General features: G+C 42.7%; 2 long non-coding RNA genes across 5 annotated transcripts in view; one reads left to right on the forward strand and one right to left on the reverse strand.

The window, feature by feature from the left end:
- Nucleotides 1–17,527, forward strand: part of LOC143442871 (uncharacterized) — a 32,178-nt gene extending 14,651 nt beyond the window's left edge. Inside the window, exons 3-5 of one of the 2 annotated variants that reach the window (XR_013111448.1) lie at nucleotides 14,104–14,129; nucleotides 14,482–14,545; nucleotides 14,685–17,527. This is a non-coding gene — a long non-coding RNA (uncharacterized LOC143442871). Of the gene's footprint in view, nucleotides 1–14,103; nucleotides 14,130–14,481 lie in introns of both variants that reach the window. The other variant, XR_013111447.1, reaches the window with a different exon arrangement.
- LOC143442870 (uncharacterized) lies at nucleotides 6,371–19,997 on the reverse strand. 3 transcript variants are annotated; one of them, XR_013111443.1, is made up of 4 exons: nucleotides 19,875–19,997; nucleotides 17,542–17,594; nucleotides 10,464–10,734; nucleotides 6,371–6,875 (listed from the first exon to the last, which is right to left on the reverse strand). It is a non-coding gene; the product is annotated as an uncharacterized LOC143442870 (long non-coding RNA). The 3 variants fall into 3 exon arrangements; XR_013111445.1 differs by having other exon boundaries at nucleotides 19,897–19,995; XR_013111442.1 differs by lacking the exon at nucleotides 17,542–17,594 and having other exon boundaries at nucleotides 19,875–19,996.
- Between the last annotated feature and the right edge of the window lie 5,159 nt (nucleotides 19,998–25,156).

A 25,156-nucleotide genomic window follows, 5' to 3' on the forward strand; every position in this document is an offset into this window, starting at 1 on the left:
TCCCTGAGGATGTATAAACTGGTATAGACAAAGGTAGGTTGTTGGATTTCTTATAGATCAGTTATTACCCTTCCTAGTGCTGTGAGCCTTCCCTTCCTCATATTGTGGTGACCCCAACCATAAAATTATTTTCATTGCTACTTCATAACTCGCCACTGTTATGAATTGTAATGTAGATATCTAATATGCAGAATGTCTGATGTGTATCTCCTGCCCCCAGAGTGTCAAGACTCACAGGCTTAGAACCACTGTTGTAAGATAATTCCCTCACCTTGTAAGTAACCCCAGTTAGCTCATTGGCTCATCCAGCTAGGCTTAAATGGAATAATTTCATTATTGTTGTTGGTGCCCTGTTGGGAATGAATAGGTATTTGTTCATTTTTTCCCTCCAAAGAGTTAATGCTATTTAATAAAACAAAATAAAATATTTTTCATAAGAAAGGAAACAAAAACACTTGGTATGTTGGTTCATGACTTTAATCACAGCACTCAGAAGGCAGAGGCAGGTGGATTTCTGAGTCTCATGCCAGTCTGGTATATAGAGTGAGTTCTAGGACAGCCAAGGCTACACGAAGAAACCCTGTCTCAAAAAAAACAAAAACAAAAACAAAAACAAAACAAAAATACCCCAACCAACCAAACATCACCTCCCTCAAAAGAAAAAAGTTAATGCATTACTCTAAAGAAGTCCGAAGTGACTCTGTTTATCTTTTTTCTCAGTGTTGTGCCAAAATACTTGTAAAAGGCAGTTTGAAGAAGGAAGGGTTTATTTTGCTCATAGAGTACAGTTCACCAAGACAGGGAAGTCATGTCAGCAGGAACAAAGGGTCACATAGGACCCTCAGCCAGAAACCAGAGACAATTGCTGCTACTTAGCAGCAGATTTGCTTAGGGTCTCCAGTGTGGACTGTGCCCAAGGAGCTGCACTTGGAATATGAGGACCTGATGCTTTACAAACTTGGAGCCACTATCTTGGGCCCCTTCACTTCTGCCTGAGATCCCACATATGACAGCATCATCCTCCTAATGGGATGGGAGAATCTGGGGTGTGGACTAGTTCATAGTGTGCTTGCCTGGTATATCAGAAGCCCTGATTTTGATATCTAGCACTATGTAAATCAACTATGGTAGCCCATGTGATCTCATTATTCAGGAGGCAGGAGGATCAGAAGTTTGTCTGAAGTCGTTTTCAGCTACAAAGGCAGTTTAAGGACAGCTAGAGATACACTAGACCCTATCTGAAAACTAAGGAGGAGGAGGGGAGGAGATGAGAGAAAGAGGATGCAGGGCAGGAGAAAGAAGAATATCAGCTTTCGACCTTCAACTCCTCTGCATTAAGGTGGCAAGGGTGGCTCCTACAGGATTCCACAGATGGGGCTTTGCTCACTCTGAGAAGCCTTTTATAGTTGCCAGCAAGGCAACTGTTGGAACTCTGTGTGTCCTGACCGAGTTTTGTTACCTGATAGCTGGAGTCCGAGAATGTGAGGTAGGTTCTAAAAGAAGCTTCTAAAACCTAAAGTTTTAGAACAGCGTGGGTGTTGAAACTGTTATGAGGATGGAGCAAGGACATCAAAGATCACACACAAAGAGAGGGGCTTTCCCTTAGAAGTGACAAGTTACTAGCCAGGTGGAAGCTTCCTACTGACACTGGAAAACAAAGACTCTAAAGGGATTTGAATTCATAGAAGATTTTGTATCTTTGGGGATTTAAAAAAAAAAAGACTTATGGAAAAATTGTAACATACTCAAAATAGAAGTGTATCAGCTCCTGGGCACCTCACTTCCTTCATCAATTGCTAACATTTTGACCTATTCTTTTGTTCTCTCCCACCTTATATATATTTTTTTCTAGATCATAAGCAACTCTTAACATGACTCAGAAGGCTGCAAAGCCCTTACAGGAATCTAAAGTAAGCATCAAAGGACTAATGCTGGGATGGAATTTGGAGTTGCTCCATGCCTGTGTTCTTAGGTTACTGCACTGGGGCTAGACATAGCTACCAGCTCCATGCTTCTGGACTTCTGCCCAAGGCATCTCCTGCTAAGGCCAAGCTACATGGGATCCAATATCCTCTTCTGGCCTCTTGAAGTATCCATACACATATAGTACAATGCATACACATAAATTGAGAGGGAGAGGCTTTATTAATTGATATAGTGAATAAACTTTGAAGTCAGCTTTGTAGAAATGAAACTGACATCTTCTAATTTGATTTTTTTTTAAAATCTACCTAGTAGTGACCAAATGTTTAGTCCTTACTTTGAGGCCTGATTAAACTAGCTGTGAACCTCCCCTTGAGTTGTCAAGATTGATGTCAGCAAACTTGCAACTAGTCATCACCAGCCAGACTACCTGCAAAGATGAAGGAACTGGGCCACCACACTCATTCCCAGAGATGCAAAGAAACAGAACCCCACTTCCCACACTGGATTTGTTTTGATATAGTTCAAAGAAGCCAGTAAAGTATATTTCCCCTATTACACTCTCAGATTAAGGTCTACCTCTTGCTATGTTTAAGGTAAGCCCTTCTCTCTGTCTTTCTCACTATCAGATATCAGCAAAGTTACAAATAGTCTCTATGATGGAGAGAAGAAGAAGTACAAGAAGAAGGAGAAGGAGAAAGAGAGAGAGAGAAAGAGAGAGAGAGAGGAGAGAGAGAGAGAGAGAGAGAGAGAGAGAGAGAGAAAGAGAGAGAGAGAGAGAGAAAGTGTTCACATAGTGATGGGCTTCCTGCACACCAGACAAGCACTTCTTTCAACACATCAACACTGGCTGTTTTTATACATAGGCCACTTCAGAAATTCAATAGGTATAATCCAATTTATTTCCATACCTAAGGTTTGCATAGCAAGTGTTCAAAAATTAGTATGGTAGAGTTTCAATATAACCTTTATGTCTGCCAGTAATGCCAATGGCAAGTGTGATCCCAGGCAGAAATCCTTATTCCTTGATGTAGAATGTTGGTTCAGAACTATGGAAGAGTGTTTTCTCTATGTGATAGGAAGGCAGAGAGAGACAGAAAGACAGCACAGACCGAAAAACTCACTAAAGTATACTTTCCTTCTCTAAAAGGTTAGTCTTCCCTTCCAGTGAAATGTCCTTCATAAATTCAAATGGGTATGACCCCATGATTCAGTTGCTAGATAATTGCTCAAAGGAATCAAAAGCTGCATATGAAATAGTTGAGAGTAGAGTCCTGGGCTCACACTTGCCAATAAAAATAGAGGCAGAAATGTGCCCAGTGCTTGCACATAACAGCGTGATGCAGAGGCAACCCAAGCATACATAAGAAGATGATGGGTGACAGGAACTGGTATATAGCTGTACACAGCCAGCCTTAAAAAGACATACCACAACGTGCATAGACCTGGAGGACATTATGGTAGATGAAATCCACCAAACAGAGAAGCAAGTATTTTATTATTCCATGTATAGGAAGTACCTGAACTAGTAGAACCCATTGACATAAAACAGAAGCGTATTTACAGGGACCAGTGTAGTCAGTGTGTAGATTTTTTATTTAGGAGGCACAGAATTTTAGCCTAGCACAATAGCATGTTCTGGGAAGAGGTGGTGGTGGTTGTTACACAACAATCTGTGTATTTACTTAATGTCATGGGATTACTTGAAAATGGCTGCAGCGGTATAACGCTGGGGTCGGGGAATCAGTCCTGGGCTCTCACACATGACAGGCAAACACTCCGTCACTGAATTACACGGCTAACTCTCTAAAGTGATAAATTGCTTATTTTGTATATTTTGCCACAAAAGTCAAATAGTTCTTCTATTTGAAAAGCTTTGCTGACACCCGGTGCTAGCACGTCTGTTTGTCATGTAATATCTCAAGGTGTGAATCATGCAGCTAACCTCAAGGCAAGCTCTCTGTTGAGAACTCCTCTTAGCCTAAAGCACGTATATCTTGTTTACTTTTCACACCTTTGGTGTGCATGGCAGGTGTTCAAATACTAGTCAGGCAGTGTCTCAATGTAAGCCTGGTGTCTTCCAGTACTTGTATAACCTTACAATCATATGTTCTTTTCATTTTGGCCAGTTGTGGCTTTTCTGTAATAGTTTTTCCACCTACTGCCAAAAAAAGCTTCTTTGATGAGGAGAGCTCTATTGTTGGAATTAGTGAGTGGGAGTTTTGTCACAAAATCAGAAGTGCTATGTCTAAAAAAAGGGAAAGTGCAGAGAAGACAAACAGTAGATATGCCCACAATAGCCAGACAGCGAAGACCCATTCTTTATTTACCAAGGGAGGGACTTCCTTTTTGGCTAGCACAATAATTTGGGTTATTCAACAAAATTACACTCCTCTTTTGCCTAGTTTGATCCTTGTGACTGCTTCAAGCAAGGTGGATATTGGTGGGTTCAGTTGGAGACCTGAGTGAGTTTCTGTCATTGGGTTTTTGATCTTCTGTCTTTGATGTCTCCATGAATGAAGCATGCCCCTTAGGATGCTAGTGCCCTAGGAGTGGGAGACACGTGGAACATAGCAAGGCAAGCTGACTCAGAGCTCTGGAGCTTGAAGCACTACTGTTGCACTTGATCTGCACACTGGTAGGTGTGACACTGAAGCATTGGTGTTGGGTTCTGAGGAAATCATCAGGCAGTATCGTTGTAGCATAGCTGCTATAATTTGTATGTAAAACCTGCCCCATAAGCCATGCATTTGAACACCTAGTCCCTAGCGTGTGGAACTGTTGTGGGGGTTGTGGAGCCTTTGGGAGGAAAGGCCTAGTGGAGAAAATGGATCTCTAGGCGTCTTAAAGGTTGTAGACGGGTCTTGCTTTTTATCTGGTCTTTGTTTCCTAGTACTCTGAGATATGAGCAAGAATCTGCCTGATGCTCCCACCACAGTGGAGCTTCTGGTGTCATGCCTTCCTGCTCTCAATGGATCCCGCTTTCTGAAACAATGAGAAAGAAGAAAGCCTCTTCTGTAAAGGTTTCTTGTCAGGTATTTATATACGCAGCGCTTAAATAACCAATTTGTGGACAATCCCAATCTTATCAATGGAGAATGAATAAATAAACTGTGGAAGACCCATACAATAAGAGATACCACTCACTTATAAAGAAATACACAGTTATAAGCAGAGGCATAGATGGATCTCAAAATGTATGCTAAGAAAAGTGAGACAGAAGAGGTTATGCTGGTGGGTTTCCTTTATATTGAGTTCTAGTATGGGAAAAACATTTATCATCCTTGGTAGATCAGAAGTTGCTTATGGTCAGGGGATGGAAAAGACTGACTATAAAGGGGCACAAGTGAACATTTTTTGGGGGGTAGTGGAAAAAAATTGTGTTTTTGGTAAAGATGTTTAAATATGTGTTTGCATTTGTCAAAGCTCCTTGTAGAGTATTCTTCACTGGATTTTAGTTTTGGAAACTATATCCCAATAATATAGATTAAAAAATTGTTATTCCTGATTCCTGTTTCCTTAGTGCTTTGGTTTGAATGTGAGATGTCTCCCATAGGCTTGTGTTTTTGAAAACTTGGGTCCTAAGCTGGAGGCTCTGTTTGGAAAGATTGTGGAACCTTTAGGAGGTGAGGCCTTACTGGAGTAAGTGTGTCACTGCTGGGTGGCCCTTGAGATTTCCTCTGTCACGTCATGTTTACTTGCTTGCTGACTGTAGATGCAATGTGACTAGCTAGTCTCCTGTTCCTGCAGCCATGACTTTCTCAATGTGATGGAGTATATCTCCCTGGAATTGTAAGCCAGAATCAACATTTTCTCCTTCCTGATATGCTTCCTGTCACTTATTTGGTCACAGCAACAAGAAATGCAAAGAATATATATCCAGGAACCAATCCACTTCAAGTAGTATACAACCCATCCTTTGTGAAATGCAGATCTTGCCTTGGAATTACCCTGCTTTAAACTTTCAGATGCTTTCATCATTTTTCGTCAGTTTTAGGCTTCAAAGCTAGTACTTGAACCTGCTACAGTCTGAATTCTGTTTCATTCTTGAAATGCACCAACACTGGAGTCCACACTTGAGCTCCTCAGTCAGTACCCAGCTTCTGTGGCAGTACTCATGGGTGCTGTGACCTGAAGCTGCTTAGTTCATCCCCACCTGGAGTCCACATTTCAGCTCACCAGAAGCATGCTTCTCAACACACATCTGTGCATTCAACAGCTACTCTTTGTCCGGGGTAACATCTTCCTCCTCTGAGCTATTATATGACTTGTAGTTCAGAAATTGATATTCTGCAGTTGAACTTTCCATTGGTTTCCAATGGGGCATTCTGCTGGTGAAATAATACCCTGGTCCACAGATTCCTGGAGGCTGGCTCAATCTATGCCCTGCATGTGGAAAGCATTCAGTCGAGTTGACTGGGCAGTTGGCTGAATGCGTATCTGTCAGTTCTCTGATGTGTTCTGAGGCCTTGACTTTTGTTGAGAATTGCGTTTGAGGGGTGAGGTTTCACTTGCTGTCACTGAGTACTTCTGCTTCTTCGGTATTCAGGGCACCGAAAAGTTCAATTTCCTGTGCCCCAGTCATTTTAAAGGTCCTAGTCAGACAGATGTTCCTCCTGTGTGCTCCCTGATATGACATTTTGGGAAAAGAAGGAAATTTTGCTTTTGCTTTGTTAAGTAAAACTTAACAGAAAAACTAACATAGTTTTGGCCGCAGTATCAGCCCAATTATGAAGTAAGAAGTAAGATAGCGTAACTGGCAACAATCATAATGAACTGTGACTCAGCATTGTCTTTGCTTGACCAGTCTGTTCTGGACATTCTGGAGGAGTCCAAGGTCGGCGAGGTAGTTCCTCCTATGCAGCACAGAAGCTTTAGTGAGGGACACGAGTGACATATTCTGGCCACAGCTGTTCATCCTCATCTAGTACAGAGGAAGAGAACGTTCCTCCCTGGGGGGAAAAGAGAAAGCATTGCTCGACTAGGAACTAAAAGCGGAGATGTGGAAATACAGAAACAAAAGAGAAAGCTTTAGGTAGAAAATGGGAAGAATGAATGTCAGTGGAATTCATCTGGCAGTGCCTAGGAGGGCGCTGCTGGGAAGTGGACAGAACTGAGCTTAGGCACACCTGAAGGAGTAGGGACTCAGTCAGAGCCTGAAGAGCCTGGGCTCTCCTTTCCAGAAACTGAAGCCTTTACAGGCTCTTGATCTGGGAGCAGAATGTGTGATGATGACATGATGAAAAGGGAAGATGGCTTCCATCTCGCTTTCCTCCAGTGCCCCTCTGCTTGCTTAGGTCATAACTCTCCTCAACCCTCTTAAAGTAATAATTATAAAATAATAAATTATATTTATATACAATATATTATACATAAATTTATTAATACACATATTAATAAATAATAGTAATAACATTATTATATGTGTACATGTGTTTTTGCTTGCATGTCTGTGAATTACCTGCATGCCTAGTACCCTTGGGGTATAGACGAGGGCATTAGATCCAGGGATCTAATGTCTGAACCTTTGGACAGTTGTGAATTACCCTACAGGTGTTGAGAAATGAACATAGGTCCTCTAGAAGAGTAGCCAAGTACCCCAGAACCATCTTTCCAGCCCTGCCAGTACTCTGGCTCCCTTTTTATTTTTCTAGACAGGTTTCTCTGTGTAGTCCCAGCTGGCCTTGAGCTCACTCTTGCAGACAAGGCTGGCCTAAAACTCAGAGATTTGCCTCCCTCTGCCTCCCAGTGCTGGATTAAAGGTGTGTGACACCACCTCCCAGCTTGCCAGTACTCTCTTAAGCTCTGCTTTTGAGCTCAGCAGGACAGCAGGAAGACTCTAGCTTGCTTGTTATGCACAAAATATATTTTGGAGATTAGTCTCCTTAGGTAGAAATCAAGCTCCTATGAGGAGCTTTGTCATACTGGATCTCTGGCTTCATTTTTAGATGGTTTTCTTGATAGTCTGGGCTCCACAGGACTAAGGGAGATTATAGGAGTGGGTACTCAGGTGGCTTCTTGTGCATTTTCCCATGCCTGTTCTTTTTACATGTGTCACCAGTGGAGAACACGCATTTCTATAGAAAATTTGCCCTGGTTGGGATGCGGAATAGGGAAGTAGTTATACAAAGATGGACCAGAAGAAGGTGAGAGTTCCCCTGCAATTATCTCAAGTGAAACAGCAAAAAGCCCAGCAGATTTCAGCTTCTTGGAGGCAAGGAAAGTTGTATCAGTAGTCCTTGCTCTCATTGGTCAGAATGTCCTCAGAGTCCTGCCTTCTCACTCTCCAACAGAGTTTCCTCCTGGTTAGTGGTTCTCAGTTCACTCATCAGAGCCAATGGAGACCCAGCTGTGTGAGTCATTTCAGCTGAATTCTAGGAAGCAGGAAGCAGGCATCAGCCTGTCCTATGGAGTCCTGCCCAGATGTCAGCTAGTAGGAAAGTACACAATTGTCCTTGAATTCTGAGCAGGTGTTTTGTCACAATCAACAGATAAATGGAATGTGTGTATAGAGGTGGCCATTTATGCAAAAATGATGATTGTGTATATGACATCAGTGGTGACAGGGAAGTGCAAAGCATTTCACAAGTGAAAGAAGTTGCTAACTCATAGTTTTCACAAGGATGTTGCATATATTTGTTCTCATGACAGATACTAGCAATTCCTTCAGTCTTACCCTGACTTCATGCCTCTGTATAGATACTTCAGGGTGATGTAACATGGAGAAATCTTTGGTCAGGTGCCTGTTACTTTTTTCCCCCATAAAGCTGGAGATAGAACCCAGGGTATTCTAAGCAAGGCTTATATCACTAAACTCACCCCACACCCACCTACCATAGGAACTTGGTAATTATGAAGAGATTTGGTGACTCATTTCTGTTATCACCCCCTTTGCAATCAGCTTGCCCTTCAGCTATATAGGTCAGAGTCACATATGTGTATTTCCTAGACACCCAAAATTATTGCATGGCCTTAGCTTGTGATCCAGTGATTCTTTCTTTGTTTGGGAGGACCTCACTATGTTGCCTTGGCTGGCCTGGAACTCACTGTATAGACCACACTGGCCTTGAATTTATAGAGATGCCTGCCTCTGCCTCCTAAGTGCTGGATTAAAGGAGTGTGTCACTATACCTGGCCACACCCCTCTCTTGACCCCACCTCCTCCTCTTTTTTGCACTTTATACAGAAAAATAATTTAGAGAATGGAAATAGAGGCTTTTTAAGTGATTATTTGGAAACTTCTCAAAGTAACTGGAGTGGTGTCACAATATTTAAGAATTATTTTAATTAATTGTTTATTTTTGAGACAGTATTATTTAGCTTAGGCTGTCATCAGCTTTGTTATGAAGCTGAAGATGTCTGAAACTCCTGATCCCCTGTCTCTACCTCTGAAGTCCAAGACTTTCAGATGTATGCCACTACACCCAGATAATATTTAAGACCTTTAAAAGCATCCATATTGGGGGGGGGGGCTTGAACTCAGAATGCTTAATTACAAATCTCAAGTCTCACGATTTAAGAATTGCTCAGCACATGGAATATAATGAGGGAAGGAAAACCAACCCCCCTCTAATCCTTTTGCTGATTTGATTCAAAGATGATTTAAAGCCAGAAAGCAGCCCTTGGTCTCATGCTTTTGTGGACTAATCTAGCCAGTACGGTTATGGGGGGTGTGGGGGCAGAGAACCTTCCAGAGGAAACCCTAGAGCAGTGGCTTGGTAATATAATCACATGCACATTTTTCTTCACGTAGTCCATATGTCAGTAGTGATGTTCTAAGAAGAAAATGCCATGAAGCTACTAGATACTCTGAAGAAATCACCAGGAGCAGAATGGGAAGGAGGCAGAAGAGGCTGGTGAAGAGCCAGAGGGCAGTGCAGGACTGACCTTGGTGAAGAATGGAGAGAAGGAAGCCAGGTGGGATAGAGGGGTCTTGGGTGCAGGGCAGTGTAAGCAAGTTCCCACTCTAGGCCAGCTTTTGAATCACCTACCTATTGTCTTAGTTTCTTTCCTGTTGCTGTGATAAAACATTCTGACAAAAACAATTTACAAGAAAGTTTATTTGGGCTTTCAGGTCAAGGATTCAGTCCATCATGGCAGTGAATTCCTAGCGGTAGGAGCTTGTAGCCACTAACCAGGTTGTAGCTTCAGTTAGGAAGCAGACAATGACGAATGCCTAAACTTTAGCTAGCTTCCAAATTTTTTATGCAATTCACCACCCAAGTCCCAGGAGTGGTGGGAACCTCCTTTAGATTGGATGTTTTCACTTCAATGAGTCTAATTAAAGCGGTCCCTTATAGACATCCCCAGAGGCTAAACTAATCTGATTAATCCCTCTTAAGATCCCTGGAGGTTTGTCTCCTAGTTGATTCCATGACAATCATTGCTATCATACCTGCCAAAGAGGTTGACATATTCAAAAGCAGTTTAATAGTTGATGCCCCTGCTGTTATTACTAGGGAATCCTCTGGGACATGGACTTCAGGGCAAAGTCTATGGTAGATTCTAAGCCTAGCAGTAAGGGACCATTAAGTACCTACCCTCTTACAATATGGATGAGAGGTCCTCATGGCCACTAGGCTATCCCCGCAATCTCTTTTGCTCTAGGGTAACAGTTCAGAAATGCAGAAATGTTTCCTTTTTCTGTTTCCACATGTTCATGGTGTTTGGCTGAGGCAGAGAATCAATGTCCAAGTTTTTGTAGTTGTCTTTGTTGCTCAGAACTCAGGTTCAGAAATGGAAATCCAGCCAAAGTCTCAACACTCCTTTTAGGCACTGAATCTAGCATCCATCAGGCTTTTCTCAGAATTTCTGTCAAATATAGAAAATGACAATTTTGCTTTTCAGGGACAACTGTACACTTGAAGTTGTTATACACTTTCTGGGTAAAGAGATGGCTGGGAAGCCACGCCTGTCTTTAGTCTGTAAGAGGAATATAGTGAGCAGCCTGTACCCCATTTTATGCTCCGAGATCTCACTTTATGCCTAAAGCCATGGCCCAGGCCATGAGTTTAGTAAGGGAAGGACTTGGTGAGGACTGAGTCTGAGTCCTCTGATTCTCAGGCAGATACCTTTTCTCAGTCCATAATTTTCTGATCCAGGCACTGGATAATTTATCAAACTTAAGAGTACAAATTAAGTCAGTTTTAAAGCCAAACTTTTTTTCTGTCAGAGTAGACAGTAGGTAATCTCCAAATAGCAGGAGCTATTTGCTCCTCCCTCCCCATAGAATGCCTTACTATCCAGGGGAGTCTTCCCAGTATTTGACAGATCCCGGATCTTTGTTACCATGCTCTCTAGTTGACATTCAAAACTTTCATTAATCTTGTTTGCCTGAGGTCTGTTTTTAGAACCTTTTATTTGAGGTGAAATTTACTAATACAAAAATGACCATTTTGGTGAGAACAATTCAATGGCATTTGGAGTTACACAAAACGAATCTCTATCCATTAAGCAGCTGTTCCACTCAACCTGTGACAATGGTGCTTCTGCTATCTTTAGCAATTTACCTATTTAAAAAAATACCCTTCTAAAGACAATTAATTCACAGTGGACATGTTGATGTTTGTGATCCATGCTGTCAATAGAAGCCATATTCTTATCCATGGTCCATGTGCTACCATGATGTCTGTGATCCATTCTGTAGCTGGAGACCATGGTGATGTTCATGGTTGAGGCTGCTAACAGGGGCATGTTGATATTTGTGATCTGTGCTGTCAGCAGGGACCAGGTTGATGACCATGATCTGTGCTGCTGCTAGAAACGACGTGGAAGTTCATGTTGCTATATATAGACAAGCAAGCTTCTTTTATAGTGGTATTGATGACTAAAGACTCATAACTGAGAATGAGAGACATTGAAGGCTTCCGTGACCACCTACCTCCCTTTCTATCCCAAAAGGAAACAGTCCAGGCAGGAAGTTATCGAGGAGAGACCTTGAACATCGTGATAAAGATGCTGAAGTGTAGCACTTCACAGTTGACAGCTTCTGCTGTGAGTGGGTGGGGCAGGTCTCAAGTTTTCTTTTAGCTGCTGGCCACTGGGAATTTGACTATGCTTCAGTGAGTGTATGGGCAACACAAATTGTACTTTGGGAGGTGGGGAGTAAAAGGGTGGGAGGGTAGACCTGGGAGGATTGGGAATTGTGATTGGGGTGAATTGAATGATATTCCCAAATAATTAATAAAACTATTATGTTGGAAAAGATTGATTTAATGTGGATGAGTACTTTGTCTGCATATCTGCTCACCACATGGGCAGTGCTTACAGAAGCGTGATGAAACTGGTGGATTCCCTGCAACTGCACTTACAGTTGCGAGCTGCCTGCTTTCTGGGAATTGAACTCATGTCCTCCAGAAGAGTAGCCAGTGCTCTTAACTGCTGAGCTATGTCTTCAACCCCAAATTCATCTGTTTTCCTATTTTTATATTAAAAAAACATATATGACTTTTTCTGCAACCTCCAGTCTTCTTTCACTCAGCATATTGTTCCGGGTTTATCTACACTGTGGATATGTCAGTCCTTCACTCCTTTTATAGCAGAATGGTATTCCATAAATAACCTGTGCATTCATCTGTTAAGGAACATTGTAGGTGTTTCCAACCATTAAATATTATATTGCCACAAGCATTCCTGTATGTCTTTGAATACCTGTTTTCAGTTATTTGGGCATATGCTGTAAGGAAAAGAGATATACACTTTATTCTCCCATTGTTGCTTATTTGTGTCCCTTGCTGAATCTAGGAACCCAAACAATACAGGAGCCACTTTGCAAGAGAAAATAATAAAGGTTATTATTAAATTTCTGTGCATATGGGAATCAGCACAAGTAAAGTTTGAGGAAATGACCGAACCATAATTTTTTTTTTTTAGACAAATAACAATTTATACATGCAGGACTGATAAAAGACTAAAGTCTCCAGACTGGAGTAGAAGTTGTACGTATTAACAAAGAGACTGGAGGTGGTGATAGGGTGAAAAAGCTGGCAGATGACAAGAATGCTGAACTGGCTGGTTTTGTGTCAACTTAACACAAGCTGGAGTTATCACAGAGAAAGGACCTTTAGTTGAGGAAATATCTTTATGAGATCCGGCTGTACAGCATTTTCTCAATTAGTGATCAAGGGGGGAGGGCCCATTGTGGGTGGTGCCATCCCTGGGCTGGTAGTCTTGGGTTCTATAAGAAAGCAAGCTGAGCAAGTTAGAGGAAGCAGGCCAGTAAGTAACATCCCTCCATGGTCTCTGCATCTGCTCCTGCTTCCTGACCTGCTTGAGTTCTAGTCCTGACTTCCTTTGGTGATGAACAGCAATGTGGAGGTATAACCTGAATAAACCCTTTACCCCCCTCTCCCCCCAACTTGCATCTTGGTCATGATTTTTGTGCAGGAATAGAAACCCTGACTAAGACAGATACTTCAGAGTATGTTTAGACTCATGGCAGCCCATGCCAGGCTTTGGTAATCAAAACTATCATGATGCCCTGGTAAGTGAAGGATGTTCATCCCCAAACAGTGATTGCAGTTTAAAGAAGAACAAGTTCATGATATTTGCAGGAAAATGCATAAAACTATAGACTACCAAGTTAAGCAAAAGAAGCCAGACTCAGACAGACAAGTGTCATTTATTTTCCCTCATGTGGAATTGAGGCGGGGTTGGGGGCAGGGAGGGAGAAGAGTAGAGGGGAAACAGGGAAATGAGGAATGAGAGGACACTGAGGTGGACTATAGTTGATACACATTATATGCATATATGAGATTGTCAGAGTGAAACCCATTATTGTGTCCAATTAATATACACTAATAAAAAACACAGAAAAAAGAGAGACTCGTTTGGCTCTCTGCGTGTAGGAAGGCAGGGCAAGGAGCTCTTTCTGAGGTTAGTTCTTCCAGTGATTGTTGCTCACAATAACTTTTACACTGGTGAGGTATGTCTTGGGATGTATGTCTTTTCTTTCTCTTGACACCTCTGAGTGGTTCTGTGTGTTTTGTGAATTCTATACTTAACCTATTGAGAAATTGCCAAGGTTTCTCATGGGAGGTACACCAGTTTACATTCCCACCCGTAACACACAGAGATTCACCTCTCCACCTTTCTAGTGCCTATAGAATAATGTAGCATAATTTACCTAACCAGTTCTCACCTGTTGACATTTGACCTGTTTCTCCTTTTTTCCTTGGTCAGAACAATTTTTTGATGAAACATAACACGTGAGTACAGTATGTTTGTTTCTCCCCCTCCTTCCCTTTCCTTCCTTTTCTCTAGCTTCTCTCCTGCCCTCCCGCCCTCCCTTTTTTTCTGCTAGTTCTGGGGATTGTGTTTCTTGCCGGTTTACAAGGTATGAGAAAATTTGCACTGCTCATGTGTATTGGAATGCATTGCTTACAAAAAAGGGCTGTATTGATGGGCTAGCATCCCAATACTAACTAAGTATAACTTTTAGTGTTTAATAAACTTAAAAACAACAAGGGTGATTAAAAGCAGTGATTTCCTGGAATGTCTTTAATTGCTCATGATAAGCCTTCCCCACTTACCTGCTGGTGATTATGTTTCTCTTTTTAGTGGCCTTCCCTCTTCAATTCTTAGGGGCTTGATTTCCTTTTACATTTTGGGGGACTGTTTCATGGTAAGTTGCTTTCTTAGTCTATGGTTCTTTTAGTCTTTGATAATTTTTTTTCAAAAGAATCCCATATTTGTATAGCTTTTTCTGTGGTCCATTTTAAAAAATGTTATTTACTTACGTATTTATTTTTTATTTTTTGCAGAATGCCTGGCTTGTTATGTGGATAATGGGATCTTAACTCTGGTCCTCATAATTGCATAGTAAAGCATTCTTAATTGCTTCCATATCTCTATACCTTTATTTCAGTTTTTTTTCTTTTGAGTCACAGCTTAGGCTAGCCTCAAATTTATGTCAATCTTCCTGCTTTAGACTACCAAGTTTGGACTTATAGGCATGAAGCACTATGCTCACCTTTGAATGTAATTTCCAGCAGAGACATTTTATAGTTATTAATATAATAATAATTAATTATAGTATAATGCTTCCTTTATTTATTACCACTATTCTTGCAGCACTGGGAATCAGTCCTTACATATGCTAGGCAAGTACATGCACCTGTACTATATCTAGTCTTTAAAAACAATGAATTACAGTAGGAATAAACACTTTTTTCTTCATAGGCTTGAATTCAGTGGTTTCATTTGGATTTTCACTAAGTCCTCATAATTCTTGATACCTTATAAATATAAATATATATTTTCATGTTTAGAAAAAAATATAGAGATCTTGCCCTCTAAGTTTTGCTTGCTGTTCAATGGCCAGTTATTTGTAGGCACCAAACAACTGAAATGTGACTAGTCTGAATTAAGATGGAAGTGTTAAATACTCATTGGGTTTTGAAGCTCTGGTATGCAAAAAGAATTGACTATGTAACTGCTGATTTTTATACTGTCTTTATAGTGAAATAACATTTTGAATATATTAGATATGCATTGAACTAGATATAAGAATAATTTTTGCCTTAAAGAAACATGATGCTAAGAAGTTAAAACTATATGTGTACCTCAAACTATTTTTCATACAATTCTGCCCCAAATGAGTCTAGAATAATCATTAAGACAACCTGAACAGAAAAAAGGGAAGACATAGGGAATGTCTCGTGACCTACATCTCTTTTTATTCAGGGAAACTATTCTCTACTGTTTTTTAAATATGTTAAATGTATCTTCTCATAGAAAATTATTAGCCCCAAAGCTCAGTATAACCATGCTACAACTCATAGACCATATGAAGCTTAACAAGAAGGAAGTTCAAAGTGTGGGTGCTTCAATGCCACTTAGAAGGGGGAATTAAATAATCATGGGAGACAGAGGGAGGGAGGGAAATGGGTGGGAGAGGGAGGAGGGAGAGAAAAAGGGTGGGGCAGGATCAGATATGGGAAGAGACAGGAGAGAAGTCCAGAGGGCCAAGAGAATAAATAGAAATAAGTAGCAGTAGTGGGAGGGGGGGTGGGGGACCACTAGAAAGTCCCAGACACCAGGGATACAAGAGGTTCCCAGGACCCATTGGGGATGACATTAGTTGAAATATCCAATAGTAGGGAGATAGAACCTGAAGAGATCACCTCCAGTAGATAGACATGGATCCCAGTTGAGGTATGGAACCACCCACCCATCTCAAAAATCTTAACCCCAAATTTTTCATGTCTAAAGGAAAGTCAGGGGCAAAAATGGAGCAGACCGAAGGAAAGGCCATCCAGAGACTGCCCCACTGTGGGATCCATCCCATCTACAGACACCAAACCCCCGACAGTATTGCTGATGCCAAGATGTGCTTGCAGACAGGTGGCTGGTATGGCTGTCCTCTGAGAGGCTCTGCCAGCATCTGACTAAGACAGATGCAGATACTTAGAGCCAACCATTGGACTGAGCCTGGGGACCCCAATGGAAGAGTTAGGGGAAGGACTAAAGGAGCTGAAGGGGACTGCATCCCCATAGGAAGAACAACAATATTAACTAACCAGATCCCTCAGAACTCCCAGGGACTAAACCACCAACCAAAGAATATACATGGGCCTACTACATGGTTCCTACTACATATACCTGTAGCAGAGGACTGCCTTATCTGGCATCAGTGGGAGGGGAGCTGCTTGGTCCTGTAGAGGCTTGATGCTCCAGAGAAGGGGGATGCTAGAGAGGTGAGTCAGGAGTGAGTATGTGGGTGGGGAGCACCCTCTTAGAGGCAAAGGGGAGGTGGATGGGATGGAAGACTTGTGGAGGGGAGACCAGGGAGGGGGATAACATTTGAAATGTAAACAAAAAGAATAATTAATAAAAATTAATTAAAAAATGAATTTTAAAAGAAGTCTGAACTTAAGTTTGGCTGGCTGTGTTTGTTGAAAGTCACAGGACAGATCTGGAAATGCCTTCATCCTTGTGTAATACTACTGGCCAGAGAGGATCCACTCCCATGAGAACTATTGCAATATACATTCCTTCTATTTTTAAACAACTTTGATGATAGGACTTGACCTTACAGAATTGTAGAATGTGCCACAATTTTAATGGATAAATTCTAGATATTGTCTCTTTGATTTGTCTAAGTTCTTTAGCCTGTATAGAACTTCAAAGAGGCCAAGCTAAAACAGAAGCCAAGTACTGGTGAGAGGGGTGTTGACTTTCAAGGTGGCCTTTTCTACCTGTTTATAGAAGATTCTTTTTTACAGCCTTATGGATCAACCAAGAGTTATTCTGTATTGTTATTGTGGTTAGTGCATACCACTCAGGGACCAAGGTCTGTCACTCTGCTGAGGCCTATGCTTGCTGTATTCCCAGTGTCCTGGATGCTTACAATTTCCTACCCTCTTCAACTCATTTTTTTGGCCTTCAATATAGTGTAGAAGCTCAGAAAGTGATACTCCAGAGTGAAGCCCTCATTAGCAGTTTGTGTCTGACAAAGGTATCTCCTATAGCTCACTCTTCACTTAAACTTTAGATTATAGATAGTAGAGTCCGTTTTCTCCAAACAGGATCTTCTTTGCCCAGATTGAGCTATTAAACCACATTCTAACTTCCCCTGTTTTTTTTTTTTAAGAGTTATCCATGAGTTCTGTGACTCACCTCATTTGATTGTGAGTCACAGGACTCCCATTCAAGAAGATTCAGTTGTATACCTGGAAGGAAGGAAAGCTACAGAGTGGTCAAGAAAAAGGTTGGAGTCTAATGCTCCCCCTCCATGTTTTATAATTAGATCACATCCTTTTCAGTATGTTTCTACATGGCTTTGCATTCTTGGTTGAACCTAAGTATCAACAGAAATAGTTCACTCTGGGTCCTTGTGTTTTCAACCTGAATGTTCCTGTGTCATGTAAAACTCTGACCAACTCCGCTGTTTTGTTTCTCTGGTTATTCTGTCTTTTGTTATAGTGCTGTCTAATACAGACAGTAAAGGATTTCCTTTGTGACAGACAGTAAAGGATTTCTGCCTTTCTGTTCCAGCAGCCAGAAGCTGTAGGTACTTTGGACATTAATATGTAAATGATCCAATGCTGAGCCACTCTTAAACTTGTAAGCTTGATTATTTTTTATTTTTTAATTATGCTTCAGCATGGATGAGAGTGTCATATTATGGGTTGTCGCTTGTGTGCTAGGAATCTTTTAACTATATTATTTTGGGCTCTGGGTGAGGTGGTCAGAGGTAGCCTTGTGCCTCACTGAGCCCAGGCTGGCCCTTGCTCCAGAGGGTCTTCTCCCACAGCCCTCTTCCTACTTCCTTGTCGTGGCCAGGTGTCTCTCTTCTTTCTGTACCCTTCTACCCTTATCACACTTGGAGCTGTGTGAATGGCAGCTGCTGGAACTGACTTTGCCTATCAATAGTGGTCAGATGAGTGTCCTCAGATCCTTCACCATCACGTCTATCCCCTTCTTTGTGTGTATCCTGTTGTAGGATGGCCCCTCCAACTCAAACTGACCTCACTATGTGAGGAAAGGGAACTGAGATGTAGAAAGTTGCTGATCTGGAAACATTGCTCTGTAGCATATTGCCATTATCATTGCCAAATCCCCATGGTTATTTCTGCTAGGTGTTCTTAGGGTCACAGTGTTGGGATGGAGCATGGCCAAATCATCTTTCCACAGTATTGATGTTTTCTGTGATTCATAGGCCTTATGACCACAGACAGCATTTTCAAGGCTTCACAGGCTCACCAATCTGACTGGTACTGTCTGCCTCCTCTTTGGTGAAGCTCCATAACTCTGAAATTTGGACTGGTTTGGCTACTCCATGGCTTTTTGATCTTTTTTATTTAGACTCACATTCTAGATTAATCATTTAGTACCAGGATCTTATGAAGAGGCTGGGCAGCCAGTGCCAGCCTCAGCACTTCCCTTGCCTGAGCACTCCCTTGTGTTCACAAAAGCTCCCCTTCACCCCCACTTGGTCCTTCCTGCTGCCTGACCCTTCAAAGGAGACACTGAAATTCTCTGCAAATCCCCCTCCAATAGCACTCGCTAATGCAAACCCCCTCCTGGATGGCAAATGCCAGCCTGAGAATGGATTAAGAGCTGAGGCTCCCAGCCTCCATGTCTCTGGGGCTGGCACTTTCTGATAGATAACTAGACACTCCCAACTCCCAAGCACAGGTGGCTTCAGGACTTGGGAGAAGTGAAGAACCACACATCCTTACAGAGATTAAGCACCATATTTTGAGACAATTAAGCATTCCCAGACAGCTGTGACCGGTTTGTAAAAACACCCCTGATAGCACCCATAAAGGCCAAAGGAGCATCTCACCCCAATTGTGCGACCTAAACATACGGAATTGTGTTTGCAGAATGACTTCCCTTATCTGCCATGTAACCCCGAAACCCCAGAACCTGCTTGTGTATAAATTCCCTAAGCCCCTATATGTAGCATCATAATCCTGCCCTGCACAGTGGGAACAGATTGGGATCTGAACCTGGGTTCGAATTTATTAAAAGGCTCTTTGCCTCACTGCATCGAATCTGGCAATTCTTTTAGCGCTCCTGAGGATCTCAAGACCTGAGTACAATGTTTATGGGTCAACTACCTGCTTATATCCTTCCAATTTGTATCTCTAGGTAAGACTTCTCTGACCTGTAGACTCATCCACACAAATGGCCACATCCAATCCACTATCCAAATCTGAACATAAGATTTCCATCAGCTTTCACCAAATATCTAGTCTCCAAGTAATTGGGCATTACATTTGTAATCTCCAAACAGTGTATCTGTACTGTTTCCTTTTCTAAAACAACACTGTAATATTATACCTAATTAATATACAATTCTCCTGAGACTGGTAAGGTCCTACTGTGTAGCTGGCATTAGATTGGTGGCAATCCTTCTGTCTCTGCTTTCTACATGCTATCCTACATGGGATGATAGTCATTGAACATCACACCCATAATTTCTTTGAAATTTAGCATAGTACCTGGCAAGGGGAAAGTCAGTACCTGACGCCTCCCGAACCGACCAGCAGACAGAAGACAACGGACACAGGATCTTCTTCCCAACACGATTTATTCAGGAACCTTGAAGTACAAAAAGCCCCCCGAGCTCTAGCTCCCAGCCCTTAAATCTCTGTGTCCTCTCCAATCAGAACCTGCCACGAAGTCATTCTCGGTTGGTGCTGAGCACATATGTCACATGGTTGATCTTATGTAACGATGAACAAGCAAAATGCATGCGTAGTAAAGCCTAGCCTACGTGCCACCCAGGCTTCCTGAAATGGTGAGCCAACATGCCAGGGGCGTCTGGCACCCAGCCAGGTGCCATCTTGAGTTCTGCTCCCCACAAGTACCCTTTATCACTTTATCACAGTATGATTTCTATCTAGTTCTTAATAATTCTTCTTCCTCTTCTTCTTCCTCTTTCTCCTCCTCTGCCTCCTCCTTCTTCTTCTTTAAAATCTTACAATAATAACCCTAAAATTCACTTCCAAATGAGAGGATTGAGCCAGATTGACTCTATGACAGGCTCCAAGGGGCCAGCTCAGGAGACTAGGCCTAAGTTTGTTTCCCAGAACTGAACAATCCAGTCCAGGAAAAAACAGCTCTGTCATCTGGCCTGAGCTAAGAATAGTTATTCACCAATATTTCTGGAAAGTCTCCAGGCCTCCAGCAATGGTTCTGGAAAGCCCCCAGAACCCTAGCCAACCCCAGAGTTACCCATACCCCTAGAGATAGAGCCAACCAATCCATTGTGATGAATGGTAGACCCCTGCATGCTGGATTTCTGTAGAATAAAACGTTCTTAGCTTTTGCATACTATTTGAGTCTGGGGTGTTACTCTTCAATGATTCATGGATCCTTACATTTGAGGCCTAACCCAAATATTTGAGTGTTTTTCTGATTGGTAAGTTTGTGTACCTGAGTGTCTTGTCTGTCTCTATGTCTCCATTTTGGGTTTAATCTGGAGGCTAAAGAGGACAAAGTGGATACATGTTTTGTCACCTGGCCAGAGGCTAAAGAGGATGCTTCCAACTCCTTACCAGGAAAGGGAGAATTTGATAGTTCTCATCTGATTTCTGAACCAGGTATGGGTCTTTGGGTCTCCAGTGCACAGGGAGGAGGACTGTTTGAGACAGTCTTTTCATTTTCCCTGGAACATCTTTCTGTGTTTATCTGTGCATATTCTCTTCATGTTTTGTCCTCCTGTACAAATTACTTTTTGAGTCTTAAAATGGGTCCGACACAGACCACACCCTTCGGATTTGTTTTTAACCATTTCAAGGACTTCTGCCGAGTAACAGAAAACTCAGGTCTGGTGGTTCATCCTGGTCAATTAACCTTTTGCAGGAATGAATGGCCCACCTTCAAGATAAAATGGCCCGAGGAGGGAACTTTCCATCTTCCCACTATTTACAGGGTGAAGACTTATAGTTTATGAGGCCACAGGGCTCCCAGACCAGGTGCCTTATATCACTATGTGGCAATACCTGTTCAAGAAGTCCCCTGCCTAAATTTTTTTATGTCACCAGCTGCACCACTTCCAGCTCTTCTTCCTGTAAGGGAGGGGCAGCCTTGGCCACCTGCCTTGCTTCCTCCCTCTTCCCCCAAGGATTTCTGCCCTCTTCCTTATGTTCTTGCCCCTGCAGCTGCTGCTCCTGCCTAGCCAGTGCAGGCAGAAAGGGAGGAAGCTCCTGACTCTATCTGGAGTCCACCTCACACTAGGACCTGTACTTCCCAGAGGTCTGACTCTACTACAGCCCTACCCCTCTGACCTATGGGACCCCTAGACACTCCAGGAAAATGTTTTATGGCCTGTTTGCCATTTTCCAGTAATGGTTCAAACAATTCAAAGTTGCAGAATCCCCCCATTTTTAGAGAGGTCATCAGCTCTCATATAGTTCTCTTAAGATTCAATCATGCTGACTCACCAGACCACTTGGGACAATTGCCAACAACTGCTCCAGGTATTCTTCACTACTGAAGAAATGGAACAGATCTTGGGAGCCACCTGGAGATTGGTTCCAGGAACAAATGGGCTGCCCACCCATATCCAGGCTGATATCGATATGGTTTTCCCTTTGGCTCAGCCTGGCTGAGATTATAACTCTACTGAAGGTAAAGAGAGCCTCTGGGTCCACTGCCAGATTCTGATGAGGGGCCTCTGGGAGGCCTCCAGGTAGCCCACAAATTTATCCAAGGTAAGCCAGGTGATGTAAGGAAAGAACGAAAGCCTCAGAGAATATCAACAGAGGCTTTTAAAAGCCTATAAGACCTATTCCCTTTTGACTCAGAGGCCAGAGAGAACCAACTGGATGTCAGCATGGCTTTTGTTAACCAAGCTTCCCCTGACATCTGTCAGAAACTTTAGTGCCTAGATGGCTTGGTGAGTAAGCAGCTGACTGAATTACTAGCTATAACTGAGAAGGTTTACAACAATGGAGAGACCCTCTAAGGATCCACAGACCAGAGGACTGGTGAAAGTGCTGCTTGCTGCAATGAACTGTGTAAGTCCCAGTGAAAGAAAACTGAAAAACCTTCTGGCTCACAGAAGGGGCAAAGGTAAGCCAGTCCCCATAAAAGGAGAAATCTACCCTCAGTTACAGAGGGAACAATGTGCCTATTGCAAAGAAAAAGGCCACGGGGAAAATGAATGCCTTAAGAAAAACCCAAGAGAGGGCCCCAAAACTTCTGGAATTGGAAGAACTTGATGACTGAGGGCATTGGGGCTCACCCCCCTCCCCCACTCCATGAGCACTGGGTAACCCTAAAGATGGAGAAGCCCATAGACTTTAGAGTGGACACAGGGCAAAACACTCTGATTTGAAACAACCACTGGAGCCACTGTCAGACCAGAAAACATGGATGCAAGGGACAATAGGCACCAAGCCCTATCCATCGACTACCTGAACTTCAAAGTGGTACAAATAACCCACTCATTTATTGTCATGCCTGGATGTCCATACCCCCTGCTGGAAAGAGATCTTCTCACCAAAATGGAAGCCCAAATCCATTTTGGCCCAGAAGGAGTGAAAATGCTGGATAAGAATGGCCCCATCCGTGTCCTGACGTTGGCCCTAGGAGTACAAATTGTTCCTGCAGCCAGTCCCATCTCCAAGCCTGTTACTCCAGAGGTTTCTGGCAGAAGTCTCTAAGATGTGGGCAGAAAAGAACCCAATAGAATTCACTCATCATCTAGCCCCAATTTTAGTTCAATTAAGGTCTGGGGCCACCCTAGTCTAAATCAGGCAATAGCCAATGCCTAGAGAAGCCAGAACGAGCATCAACCCCACATTATCAACCGGCTCTGGAAAGCAGGGATTCTGATTCCTTGCCAATAGGCATGGAACACCTTTCTTCTTCCAGTTAAGAAGTTTCATTCCTGTGACTATTGACCTGTGCAGGATTTGAGAGAAGGAAACACATGGGTAGAGGACTTCCATCCCACAGTTTCAAACCCCTACACCTTGGTGAGAAGCCTTCCTCCTAAACACACTGTGTACACTGTGTTCAACCTGAAGAATGCTTTCTTCATCTTGGATCTGGCACCCAAAAGCCAGTATACCTATTCGCCTTCAAATGGCAAGATTTGGAGAGAGGCTTCAGTGGACAACTGACACATCTGCCTCAAGGATTCAAGAACTCACTCACAGTCTTTGACAAGGCACTGCATTAGGACTTGGGTGAGGACCAGGGGGCCCACCCTCAAATAACTTTACTTCAGTACATAGATGACCTTCTGATTGTGGCCACTGACCTAGAGACATGCCAGGAGGCCACACAAGACCTGCTACAAGAGCTGAGACAACTGAGTTACAGAGTGTCTGCTAAAAAGGCCCAATTTTGTCAACTTGAAATCATTTATATGGGGCATATACTCAAGGTGGGGGACATAATACATGCTGTTGAATGTCCAGAAGCAAACCATCCTCAGCATCCCAGTTCCATCAATCTAGAGGCAAATATGAGAATTTCTGAGATCCACTGGGTATTGTAGACTCTGGGTGCCAGGGTTCACTGAGATAGCAAAGCCATTATATGAAGTTACCAGGGGTCAAGAAGATAAGATAGAGTGAACTCCCGAGATGCACATGGCTTTCAAGACACTAAGAAAAGCCTTATTGGAGGCACTGGCCTTGGCCTTTCTGGACATTCACAAACCTTTCTACCTATATGTGGATGAAAGAAAGGGAATAGCAAAAGAAGTGCTCACCCAAACTGGGCCCATGGAAAAGACTGGTGGCCTAATTATCTAAAAAGCTGGATCCAGTGGCCCAGGGATAGACAGCCTATCTGCCATTATAGCTGCCATTGCCCTGCTGGTCAAGGATAAAATAACCATAGGGCAGGAACTTATCACCACCCCCCATTCTTGAGGGGATCCTCAAGAATCCACCCAGCTGATGGCTGTCCATTGCACTTCCAGGCTCTGCTTTTGAATCCTCTTCACATAAGATACAACCCATCATCTGCCCTAAATGCAGCCACCCTGCTCCTGGACCCATCCTCAAACACAGCAATGGTTGCTCTATAGTTTTGGGGCATGTTCTAAACATTAGGCCAGACATGACTGACATACCGTGGCCAGATGCTGAATGCATCTACTTCATGGATGGGACCAGCTTCAGCCAGAACAGAACCAGGTATTCTGGGATGGCCATGGTAGACTTTGACTCTGACATTTGTGCAACTGCTTTGCTGCCAGGAACTTCAGCACAGAAAGCTATACTAAAGGCCTTGACCCAGGCTTTAAAACTGGTTAAGGGGTCTGTAGCCAACATTTACACTGATAGCAGATGTATCTTTGCTACAGCTCATGTGCATGGGTCCATATACCGAGAGAGGGGACTGCTGACTGGAGAAGGAAAAACCATAAAAATAAGGATGAAATACATGCTTTGCTAGAGGCATTATGGTTCCCCCTCAAGGTGGCCATAATTATTGCCCCAGCATCAAAAACGGACATCAGAAATAGCCCGAGGAAAGCGACTAGCTGATAAAGCTGCAAGATAGGCCAGCCAGGCTTCCACTGCCCATATCCTGGTTGCCCTGCTACCAGTCTCCTCCTGTGTGTATGGCCATTTCCCAAATATACTGCTGAGGGAAAAAAGATGAGGCCAAATGCAAGGGAATCTACAGAAGAAATGGATGATTGTATACTTCCCAGGGCTGTACTATGCTACCTAAGGACTTTGCTAAGCAACTCATCCATTAAATCCATCAGGCCTCACACCAGAGTCACCAAAAATTTAAAAAAATTGCTTCA

The sequence above is a fragment of the Arvicanthis niloticus genome, chromosome 1, assembly GCF_011762505.2.
Source record: "Arvicanthis niloticus isolate mArvNil1 chromosome 1, mArvNil1.pat.X, whole genome shotgun sequence".
Classification (NCBI taxonomy): Eukaryota; Metazoa; Chordata; class Mammalia; order Rodentia; family Muridae; genus Arvicanthis; species Arvicanthis niloticus.